We start from the raw sequence: 12589 nt of genomic DNA on the forward strand, positions 1-12589 counted from the left end.
TCACTGTGTCTAAGCAAATTAGATGCTTGAAGTTATTGCTTATGAACTGTAGATATATATTATCTATAAAAGTAGGCCATGAGCTGAATGTGTCAGCTGCTACCAGAATGATTACCTCTTGTCAGCTGCCAACAGAATAATTACCTCTTCCAAATCAGCATTATTTTCATACAGGATTTTACCTGATGGGTTCTTCCAAAAATATATTGTTGGGAGGGGATGGATCATGAACCAAACACTGCTTATCACGGCAGAAACATTTTAAATGAACAAAGGTTGGGCTTGCAAATGATAGACCCCACATTAAGAATATGAAGAGGCGACTTGACTTACAAGTTTAATTAATTTCGTGGCTACACTCGAAATTCATACCTGAAGTGATCTTTCATTGTTGAGATGGATGAAAATGCAATTATTCCATGCACCTAATACAGCAGGAAAAAAAAAATCCGTAACATGGTTTTTAATCAGAAAGTCTGAACCCTGAAGTATTGTAATATAGTCTACGGTAGAAAAAAAACATGCAGTAATAATGGCAGAATATATTAAATTCAAAATTGCATCATGATTTTACGGTATGATTATATTCAGTGTCACTCCAGGTGTGTGCGCATTGGCCGCTAGGGGGCAGTATAATGTAGACATGCACTGCGCCGTATATAAAGAATCCAGCCAATCCGGTCAGGCGCATTCTTCTAGCGCGGCTTGCGTGACGCACATTTTGTGCCAGTACACGCATGCCACATTATCCCTGCACATTTTCTTCAACTGCTCCAAAATACTGAGAATTTTATCAGGATAACTTCTGTAGAAGACTATCTTGCCAACAGGATATTGGATATTATTGACCACTCAAGCACCATGAGTGCTTTTTTGCAACTATGATCTGGAACGCCAGATAGGGAGCTCCCCCTGGCTGGATTGGCAGTACATACACAGATATTTACAATTCTCTCTTCACAGGGGAGTGCTTGAGATCATTCAAAGGTTACACATTTATGTTACGGGCGTGTGCACTTTTAAGACTTGCACGTCTTAAACTTTGAGACAAGTACTGGCAGGATCATGCGGATTTGTAGCCAGCGGTGGTCAGGCTGCCGGGCAGGAACACTGCGGGCAGCCTGTTTTCCCTCATTTTTCTCCCTTAAATAATAATAATAACACATTTTGAGCCTAATGTATTTACCAGTCAAAATATTTTGACTCTACATTGGCAATTGCAGATCAACGATTTGGTACAATTCAAACTAAGTCAATTTCTCCTGCATCGTTTCAACTTTCTTCCATTATCTGTAAAACAAGGCATCAAATAAAAGACTCGTGCAATTATAATCCTTTGCAGACTTTTACCTGCTGAGAGACTTAATTTTGACATTTTAGTCCATTGCACCATCCACTTGATCCTGGTGCCGCTTGGTACTTTGCTCTTCAGTGAGCAGCTGCTCAAACGTGATATTAACATGACTGGTCTGATCCCTCGTGGACTGCATTAAATGCAGACATGATGTCCTCACACCTTACAACTGAAGGCAGTAGCTCCTTGTGTGTTGCAGGCATTGGCGCAAGCAGAAATAAATTTCTTGTTATTTCTATTTTAATGCTATAAGCATGCAGCCTATTCACACACAATTTGCTACTGTCATCTTTCGCAGTGCCATGCTTTCAACATGTCTGAAACCCTACACTGCAAAGCGTAAATATGAGGAGACCCTCGATTATCTCTGTCAGCTCCAACTCTGCCTCCTGTGATTTCTTCGGTGCTAACTTTTCCAATGACATAACACACCTGACACTTTCCTCCACCCTTTCCGTTCTGCATGGATCCATTTCTTCACGTCCAGATACAACAGACCTGCCTGCCACATTGACATTCAAGTACTGTACTAGATTTGAATCTATTTTGCAAGAATAATCTACAATAATAGGACAATATAGTGATTAACATTTCACCATATGAAATTTTGTCAATGTAAGTACCGTATTTTCCGCACTATAAGGTGCACCGGATTATAAGGCGCATCTTCAATGAATGGCCCATTTTAAAACTTTGTCCATATAGAAGTCCATATATTTGGACACGCCTGCCGTAGTGGCTCAATATTGGTCCATATATAAGGCGCACTGTCGGCTTTCGAGAAAGTTTGAGGGTTTTAGGTGCGCCTTATAGTGCAGAAAATACGGTAGTTGATTCACTGCACAACTATCACTCTGTCTACAACTTTTTTTCGTTGTGGACCACAGCATAGTTAGTTACTAGTTTGGTTGACTGTCATGACTGTGAAGTCAACAAATGTATGATTGCTTTATACTACTCCAGCATTCTGCTCAAATGTTGAACCACAATGTGAATGAAAGGCAACAAAAACAAGGTTCCAGTGAAGAAAGTTAGCTAGTCAGTAAGAAGCTGAATAATATCTCGAGGCATTTTGTCTCAGGTTTGAATTGATTTTCAGGAAACAACACGACTGGTTTACGTGAAAGAACTCAATGGAGTGTTACATTCCTCCCCTTCGTTGCTTTATTAATGAGCCGGTGAAGTCAGATCTAGTGCATATTCAAAGTAAGGATTTGAGCGTAGCTGAAAGTGACTCTTTTTTCGTAATCCCTGCCTAAACTGTGGAATAAAGCATCACTTTAAATGAAATGAAGTCTATGTCATGTTATTTTGTACGATTTTAAAACCTTTGAACCCAACATCTTTTATATTGAGGCAGACATGCTCAAACGATGGTGCCACCATGCTTCAAGCAATTGGGTCAATAACGAGGCGAGCTCTTGCATTCTTTATTCATGTTGTTTCCTGCATCTAGTGTCCTCATGTTAGACCTTGTGACCACTCGCTGTCAGATTTAACGGTGCAATTTTCTCCAGCTACCTTCTATCGCCCTTTTGCATTTCTCTTATTCACAGTTGGCTTTGTGTAGCCACTTGTGTAGCATTTAAATATGCTTGACTGGATGTCTACTTTGGCCCTGCTTGTAATTTATCACCCCTCTCCTCTCATTAGTTAGATCACCACCACTAAAAGGTGTATAGAAAACGGTAGATGGGTTACGAGAGAGAGCGATCACGAGAGTTCAATCCATTCCTTTCATCGTTTTTCTTTGTTAACTATGGGAACCACACAAAAAGTATGTTGTATTTTTCTTCAAATTTGCACCCCTGAATTTTTACTTGAGTAGTTTTTAGTGCAAATAATAATAGAGTCATAACTGTAATGATAATAACATTCATAGCATACAATTCATCAATTAAAAATGACCATAATAATTACCAATAATGAAATATAGGGACTAATTAAATTGCATAAAGTTTGAAGCCAGCACCAGACAATTGTTATAACATATTATATATAATTATTCCCTTAAGATAGCATCCTTGAATGAGGGAAAGAAAGCCATGTTAGGGAGTTGATAAATGTTTCGAATCTCTGTAATTTGTTGCGGGTTTGATAAATCACATTGTACATGGCAAATTTATCTATTTGCATATACTCCACCTGGAAGGTGCAAAATTAACGGCTCAGCAATTTGGCAGACGTAATCCTGGATGTGAGATCGTCTTCCACATCTGTTTACATGAGCAATCAAATTTGCCCCCATTTTCGCATGAGCAAACTCTTCGTAAATCAGAACCCTTTGAGACTAACGGCAATGCAGGGTTGCACACGCACACACACGCAAAGTGCATGTTATCTTTGAGAGGATACAATGACTGTGAATATACATGACACAATAAGTGGTGTGTAGACTGTGAGTGTCAAGACAACAAGCGAGTGATTTATGCCGCAAGTAAGCTTTGTTTCCTTCACCCTTTCGCTTGAACACATCATGCATATTTAACTCAATGAGAAGCAATCTTGACCTTGGCAAATTACAGTGATATAGTTCCTTCTACATCACACCACAGGGTAGAACAGCTGGTTGGTTCCATGACTACTGCATTGATTGTGATAACCAATTCAAATACAACATAGGTAATGTTTTGTAATTGGTTATATAACGGGAGAATGATGTAAGCCCTGCAGGAGAGCACACGTTACATGTTGGCGTTCTCCTCGCCAGGCGTCAGATTTGAAAGTGTGGCAGAATTAAATGGTGATTTGTGAGCCACTTTTGGGATTTTATGATAAAATGCGGCAAAGAGAAATGATGAAGAGTGTAGTGATGTAACAGAGGGAATGAAGTTTGAGGAATAGGCTTGAAAATGAGGACAAATATAGAGATGAAGATGAATGAAACTGGGCAGCTTAAAGGGCGGATTGATTCACACAAGCAGACTGCAAATCAGACACATCTGGTGGCAGTGAGTGAGATGAGCTGTGACAGCGGGAGAGCCAGAGCAACTGAGAAAATGGGGGCATTGGGGTGGTGGGAACAAGTGGACAAGGAAAGAAGACAAAGCGGGTGAGCTGAGAGGAGCTAAACCTTTTGGCGATCTCTACGGTTGGACTTGGAGCTGAATCATGACGCATGAAAACAAATAAACATGCCGCCTCGCAGATTGCTTCATCTCTGTCAATGTCACACACGACATGGGAAGTTACCGACGTGAAAACTGAACTGTGCCCTAACTTTGATACGGGGAGAAAAGGGAGATGAAGGTGTATTCATGGCAGGATTAGTAACAAGATGGCCTGGAACTGACAATATAAGGAATTATTCATTTTAATAGCTGATTCCCAAATGTAAATTTCATATCAAGGAAAAGCTAGCTGTATAGCACATATTTAATATCTATCACAAAAAAATAAAATCAGTGGGGGATTAGCTATGGAAGAAAATTAAATAATAAAAATAAATAAATACATTTTAAAAAATCCCATGTAATATAACAGCAGATGTGCCACTTCTAACATCAGCAAAGAAAAAAACTAAAATGTAATCATTAAAAGTACCTACAGTGCAGAGATCCTGGTTTTAATATTACTATGGTTGATAATAATAATAATAATAATAATAAATGTTTTGTTTATTCCGGCAAGTCTGAGATCCCGATGTGTTGTGAGAGTGAGTTCCAGAGGGTGGGAGCAGTGAAGATTAAATTATATTATGTCCAACGGTGTCAATTCGTCAAAACATTTTCTGCCCTAACTGGAATAGAGTCAACCCTCAGTGACGCCAAATGGGATAGGTGGTGCAGAAAATGAATGTCTGTGCTTGACAACATGACAGTTGCACTGACCATCATGTTGCGGCTAACTGACAATCTTGTCAAAGAGACAAACTGTACTGTATAACATTTCTTATCCCCAAGAACGTGTCGTTGTCCCCAATTGGGGGACCATAAATGTGCGTCATTAATTATACATAACCTGTTCATTTTACTGGCATTCTATATCAATAATACTTGAATAAATTAATTCTTACGGAACACTTCCTCTTTTAATCTTCATGGGTTTCATGTCCTCTGTGTGGGTTTAGGACAAAAAAGATTATGAGGGTTGACGTTCCCAATGAAAAGCAGATGGATGGCATGGTAAGATTACAGTAGCGAGATCAGAAAACTAAATCCCCAGATAGAAGAGAACTGTCGCCGAGCTGACAGCTGGACATTTCTTTGGATCAACATGGCATGATAATTAGGAGCTCATTTCTGCTCAGTGAAATGAGTCCTCTGGTAATGAAGCGATATAAAGAGCAACATAATCTTACAAGAATAAAATAGAAAAAAAAGAATAAAAAATATGAAGAACCTAATTATTGTTGAACTGGACAATTTTCTTGCAGTTTGAACTCGAGAAATCAGAGAGGTCAACAAAACAGCATATGGTGTCAGAAGAACACGATCATGATGTTGAAGTTTAGTCCACCTGAATAGTCAAAATTCACGAGCCCTGGAAAATGGTCAGAGAGGAGACTGCGCTATCAGACGGCAACAAAACTAAACAAGGAGCATGTAATGTAATGCAGAGGCTGGTCCAGGAAAAACTTCAGAGAACTCCCCGCTTCAGCTCATGAGGGACTTCATTCAGTTGGGGTGGCCTGATTATGAGAAACAGATAACGGCAATTAAGAACTGAGCTGGAATCTCACAGGTCATTGAGACTAAAGTAACTTAATGTAACTTTTTTTCAGAGAGAAGAGAAAAGAGCATAGATCTGCTGGTATTATTTAGGATGAGCTGGTTGGACCTTTTTGAATTAAAGGTGGACTTAAAATTAACTCTAAAAATAAAGCAAAATTTAATTCAAATTAACCAACTGACAGTTTTCAGAAGACAATTTCTTTAAGCAGTGGTACTTGAATATTCACGCTTGGGGTTTATTAATATTTTGGTTGATCGAGAGCACTGTAGTTGCTCAAAAACAAAATGAACCCACAATTTTGCCTTATAATTCTGCACGCAACGTATTGTAATAAATGCATGCTTGCGTGTCTGTGTGCATGGGTGGGTCCGTGTTTGTTTGGATGTGTGTCCGTGTGTTGGCAAGAGTTAAGAATTAGGAGGCATAGGTGGATGTAAAAGACATATGGTAGCATCATTGTAACAGATGGGGCATGGAGAGGTTGTAACCAGCGGATGAGGAGAAAAATGCAGGTTCAGCTGTTTTGCGTCACATGATATATTGTATATTCAGCGTACTTTACAAACACTCTCCAGCAAACATGCACAGTGGACATTTGGTGTCAGACCTGTTAGGTCATCTTTCAGTCATTGTTCGCCTCATTTCTGAACCCCAAGTTTCCCTTAATGATAAAACAGCTCTGAATAACTGTTTTTGAATTGGAAAAGGGGCACGACAGTCTACTACATACCCCAATAACTGTCTATGTGCTTTAGTGAAGTCAAAACTGGTCAAACATCAAACCAAAATCATTGTGGTCTTTCCTCGATCAGATCACAAATCCAGCAGGTCACTTACTCCTCGGCAGAATTTGCGAACTTGTGCCTGAAGGCAGGCCCCCAAGCTGAATCGTATGAATTTTCAGAGTGTGTTGAAATTGGAATGATGTGAATCATTAAATACATGTTGCAATAGAGGTGAGTAAAGTAGAATATATGATGAGGCAAGAGAAGGATAATCTTTTGTGAACATGAGAGAGTTTAAAAACAACACAAAAGTGACTTTTTTGTTGCAAACCCCCTTTTTAGTCAGACGTAATAACGACCTTGTAATTTATCAAATTAATTCGACAACTGTTAGCATGGTAAAACAAGTGTTTTACGATAAATAAACTTGAAGCTTTTACATTATTTGTGTGTGTTGAATAAGTTATTATGTCAAGATCCTGCAGTGCACACAGCAGTTGTTTTGCCAATACCAAATGCTTAATGAATTTTATGGTGCTGCTGTATTTCCTCACAGTCCTTACACGCATTATGTAATGAGGGTGAATAATTCCACACCATAATAATGAATCATCCATGTCACGTTGCTCCCACCTCATCCCTGGATTTATACGCTTAGCTAGAGATAACCGATGTTAGTCCATTCAGTGAAGTTCATTATCCAAATGTCAGAAGCTAAGGCAACATTTTCAACCAATAATCAGATTCTGATCTCGATCCACTGACCTGCTGTAAGTGTATCAGAGACATTTTTCCCTTCCCGATCTGCTTGAAAAAACAGTCAAGGTCACCATTGATAGATGTTAAACACGCTCAATATTTACTCTGCTTTAGATGTCTCCTGTGCATTCAGCATTAGCGCCTAACTTCAGGCAGGATTAAATGATAGCTGCCAGAAATGTTTGTGATGCTGTAAGGAACTGAATACTTGCTTGCACTGTCCTGTCACCATGCAGGAAGTCGCCGGGAGGAAAGAAGCATTTTACTGGCAGCATTAGTCTCTTATGATCAGAATCTATCTGTCTGACCTTGCGATGTATCCTCTAAATCCAGCACAGAATCTAACAGCAAAAAATCTTTCTCATTATTACCTTCTTGGTACGAAAGAGCAACTGGCAAACATCCATCCATTTTTTTTTGTGTCCTCGTTAGGTAAAAGCTATATTAACATTAATGTACTTGGTTCCAGAAATGTCGTCACGGCATGTGGATGATGGCAAAGGAGGCCATGTCGTTAATGGTGATGGCAGCCGAACACACACACACGTGCACGCACACAAAAACAATCTCATTGACCACCAAGGAATAAAAATAAAACAAAACAAAAACAATGACAATTGAAAAAAAATGGTATATACTGAAATAATAATGATCTGGTCTCAATTTAATTCGGAACTTAGTGTGATTTGTGTGTCTGTTGTAGGCAAACTTATAGTAATGGCAACCAATAAATAGACAAGTTTGTTGTACTTGTTTTGCTTCTGACTGTATGTTGTTGGCAAATATGCAATGATAAGTTATTTGTAGTAAGTAAATTATTTTCAGACAGATTAGGTCAAACTGGGTAAATTCATGTTCTTATGGACATGGACCCCAGTTTGAGAATGACTGATTTAGAAGATGTCAATGGGACACCAAGGACCACAGTTGGAAGGGTAACTCTAATACCAAGTAATGAAAGGTTTGAACAGCTAAGCCGTCAACATGTTGGCTCCTGAATCGTGACAAATACTCCCTCCTTTCACTTATTTCTTGCAAAATAGCTTGACTGACATCATCTTAAATAGAACCTGATCCAGGCTTTAACAAGTGTGCCGAGCCAAATCCCACTCAGGTGCCAAGAAGCCTGACACCGGAATAACTTTACATTTTTATTGCATAGATTTTGACGAAATTGTTTTTCGAGGTCAAATTATGTTTTTTTTCTGTCCAGTTAGCAAATTGACATAAACCCCATAAGAGTCAGATTCACTGATATGGACTGCTTTTCAAACAAATCCTAGCCTTAAGCTGTATCTCGATGGGCCTCCCAGCTACAGTACATTTAATTTTCACTACAGTTAATGAGCAGAATTACATTAAACAGTCTTGTGGGAATATTGATTAATGTGGTGATGGAGCAAGCTGTCTGCACAGTGTTAACTAGTTGATATTTTGGGGGATTTATCAAAGGTCACTACATATTTTTAATGTATTTACCCTTTTAAAGGTCATTTACTGCAAATAAACTTAAATCCCCCCAAAACTCATAGTCAGAAGATAGCGTAAAACGTGTTAATTGATTAATAATCAATAATGTACCTGTCGCGATCCTGTGGTCTAATATACAACTGCACAGCAGGTATTTGCACTAATTATTTAGAATGTCACTCTTGTCTGTCATATCAAACGTAGTAAAACTCAGTAGGTGCCAGTTAATAGCGACGGAGCTAAACTTTTTGACGTCACACACAGCTTATTATTATCCATTTCTGTGTGAGAGCTGTTAACTCATTTCAGGCCTCCAAACACAATAGGACAGAAACATCTTATTATTTTTTTCAATTCAGCTTGATGAAAGAACCATCGGGCCAGAATGACCCATTTTTCTCTCTCGATTTTTTTCTCTCTATTTGTAGACCTGTCTGCCTGCCTGCCTGCCTGCCCGCCCGCCCGCCCGCCCGCCTGTCCGTCCATCGTTCTATCAATCCATGCATGCATGCATGCATGCATGCATCCATCCATCCATCCATCCATCCATCCATCCATCCATCCATCCATCCATCCATCCATCCATCCATCCAACTGGCACTTCAAAACGCAATCAGAAAACATCCACCTTTCTGTGCTTGTTGGGGTCAAAGCAGCCAAAGTTCTGGCAGATTCAACCACCATCACTGCCAAGTTATTTGAGCTGAGAAAACCTACAGTTGCAACTGTTGTGATTGTTTCCCCCCCCCCCCACCCCCCATCATTTTCTGTCAAATGTCACAAAGTTATCCTTTTGAAACACGGCACCTCCTTGTGAGTTACCATGGAGATGCAATTCTGCCTCATCTTCTTGCAATGGGTTTTATATTGAGACACATCCAATCTCTAATCTTCCTGAACTAAAAGCTTCACTTTCTTAATCCCTTTGGATGTTTAACGGTCATAAATCAACCACATTGGGGGGGTTTTGGGGGCAACAGTTTCTCAATGCAGGAATACAATTTTCAGGTTGAGACATTTTATCTCATTTGATATCTTTTGACTTATCTACCGTATCAGTTTTTGCTCTAAATGAATTCTTTGTGCAGAATACAACAAATCAATGGGTTATCGAATGGGTTCTTCAAATGGGTTCTAAATTGATCTTTCTTTATCACATAAAGAGTTACAGTTTATTCAACTTGCTCTGACCACTTGTGAGACACAGTAGGCTCCTCTCGTTTCTCCAATTGCATGCTCCTTGCTCCTCTTATTACTATTGCCACATACAGTATGGCCACCTAATGCTTTATATTTCAGGAAGGATCACCTTGAAGTCAAATATAATGAGCACTGTACTCTTCAAGATGATCGTGAGAGGTCCCAAGAGCATCTCCATCCACCGCTCATAGCTATTGCTTGCGGCGTACATCTGAAGTGAAATCACAGAGTTTGTTTCTACGTAAATGTATGTAATCTCACTACATAAAAATGTAGAGAACATCTAAATGTTGGGTTGGTTGAGATTAGAGTAAATTACAGTTCTATTTTTCTTTTCATCCTAATTTAGGACCAATTGACCACCCAAGATGGTCCTTGACCAAGATTCTAAGTAAGGACTTGTTTTCCAACAATCAAGTTCAGATGGGATAGGCGGCAGAGTCAAAGTGTTGACTTGGCATCCAAAACTTGCTAAAGACCTGCCCAGAACAGGGATTGCATTGAGTTAATCCTGCAATGGAGCAGGAAGTTAATAAAGAATCTCTGACCGCTTCTGACTGAAGCACTGAAACTTGACAGTAAGGCTCCACTGATGACTTGAGAGAGCCACTGGAGTCTTGAGTCAGGAAATATGAACATGAGCACAAAACCAAGTTAAGAAAACTCTTAAACTATTAAACAGACACTCACATACTGATGAAGAAATTCACAGAAATAATTAATAATGTAGTAACAATGAGTCTGCTGTGAAGATGTAAGTTTAATGAAGTAAGCTGACTGGCTGCTGAACCAACCAAACCATGTGGGTGAGGTGTCCGAGAACTCATCATTCATGTCATTATATTGATCTGTCTCCTATACAAACATCAAAAGGAAGGAACTTTGACGCCAGACCAACAACAACACCCATCAGGAAGAGGGAGGGTGAAGTCTTTGTTCCTGTAGAAGTCCGATATCTGAGTAGGAGGTGAGTGTGATTAAATCGGGAAGGTGACGCCTCCGGTTAGAAAGTAGGGTGGACATGTGGGGGGAGCGGTAGTTCTTCCTCTTCACACCGGCATGTAACTAAAGGTGATTAAATCTAGCTGACATGTCAGCAGATGGCTCGGTGGCCACGCTATCTTCATAATAACTAAAATGTCCTTGTCATAAAAAAAGTTTCAGACAGGATTGCAATAAATCATGAACAAACCAGATATTATTTTTTTGAATGGAGACCATTTAATTCATTCGAATTTCAGTTTACCACACTGCCTCAAGGATGAATCTGTAGCCACTGAAAGATTCTTTCATTCCTAGGACATCCACTTTTACCATTTGTTATGTTTTTCCTCTTTATGACTGAGCAACCTTTTTGTTTTATGAATAGCTCTAACTTTATATGTTGCTAAATGACATATTCATTTTTATTCCAATGGCAGACAGTGACCTACAGCTAAATCAAGGAAATAATAAAATTTCATCCAAACACTGGCCTATAGAAACTTATGAAAAATGCCTAGGTCACATTTGAAAAAAAATCTGAATTGGACTGTTCACATTGCATGAAAAAAAAAATCAGATGTGCCTGTTGCATATGTGCCCAAAAATTGGAATATAGCTGCAATTCAAGCGTAGCCAGAGAAAATTAAAACTGCTAGCACGATTTGAATATATACTCACTGACCCCACATTTAGGCTCCATTTTGCGCTAGACGTTTCCTTGGCATGAAAATAAGGCCCTTACTGTTTTTAAAGAATCATTTTGTTATGTGGTGTACAAATTGTGGTCCCCTCCTGGATTTAAGTTGCCAACATATCATAGACATTTATGCATTATTACTCCAATTAGTTGTTTTTCCTTGGGCGTGTTAATTTCCGACAAATCTATTTAAAAGTACAAGATGGAACCAGAGATGCATAATCATTTTCATGAATAATTTTACCCCATGTACTCCTGTCAGGTCATAGTAAATTTGACCAAATACTATATATATGTAGATATATAGAGTCATAGACATGCAAAAAAAAATGACAGGGATGTCTAGTAATTGTACTCATGTAGAATTACTTCAATATCAGCGCCAATCAGGTCACAGAAAATATTAATTCAAATTGGTAAAACTAGATTCATTTAATAATAATATCAGTCTCAAGATTTACTTTTGTTGTCCCAGCAAAATTGATCAAATTATGAAGAAAGTGTATTCTAAGAAATTCTTTTGTCTGGCCAAGTGAGCTTTAACAGCATTTAATTATTTTATTGTTGAAATGACTTATTCGTGACACAGAATCGTCTAATCAAATTAACTATCTTGTCAGACCAAAAATAAAACTAGACTAATATCCTGTGTGAGTTGATGGCACGTTTACATGTGGGAGACAGGATACAATGTTCAAAAATGTCATTATTTATACTGCCAAAGCA

This window comes from Syngnathus typhle, linkage group LG2, assembly GCF_033458585.1.
Source record: "Syngnathus typhle isolate RoL2023-S1 ecotype Sweden linkage group LG2, RoL_Styp_1.0, whole genome shotgun sequence".
Lineage (NCBI taxonomy): Eukaryota > Metazoa > Chordata > Actinopteri > Syngnathiformes > Syngnathidae > Syngnathus > Syngnathus typhle.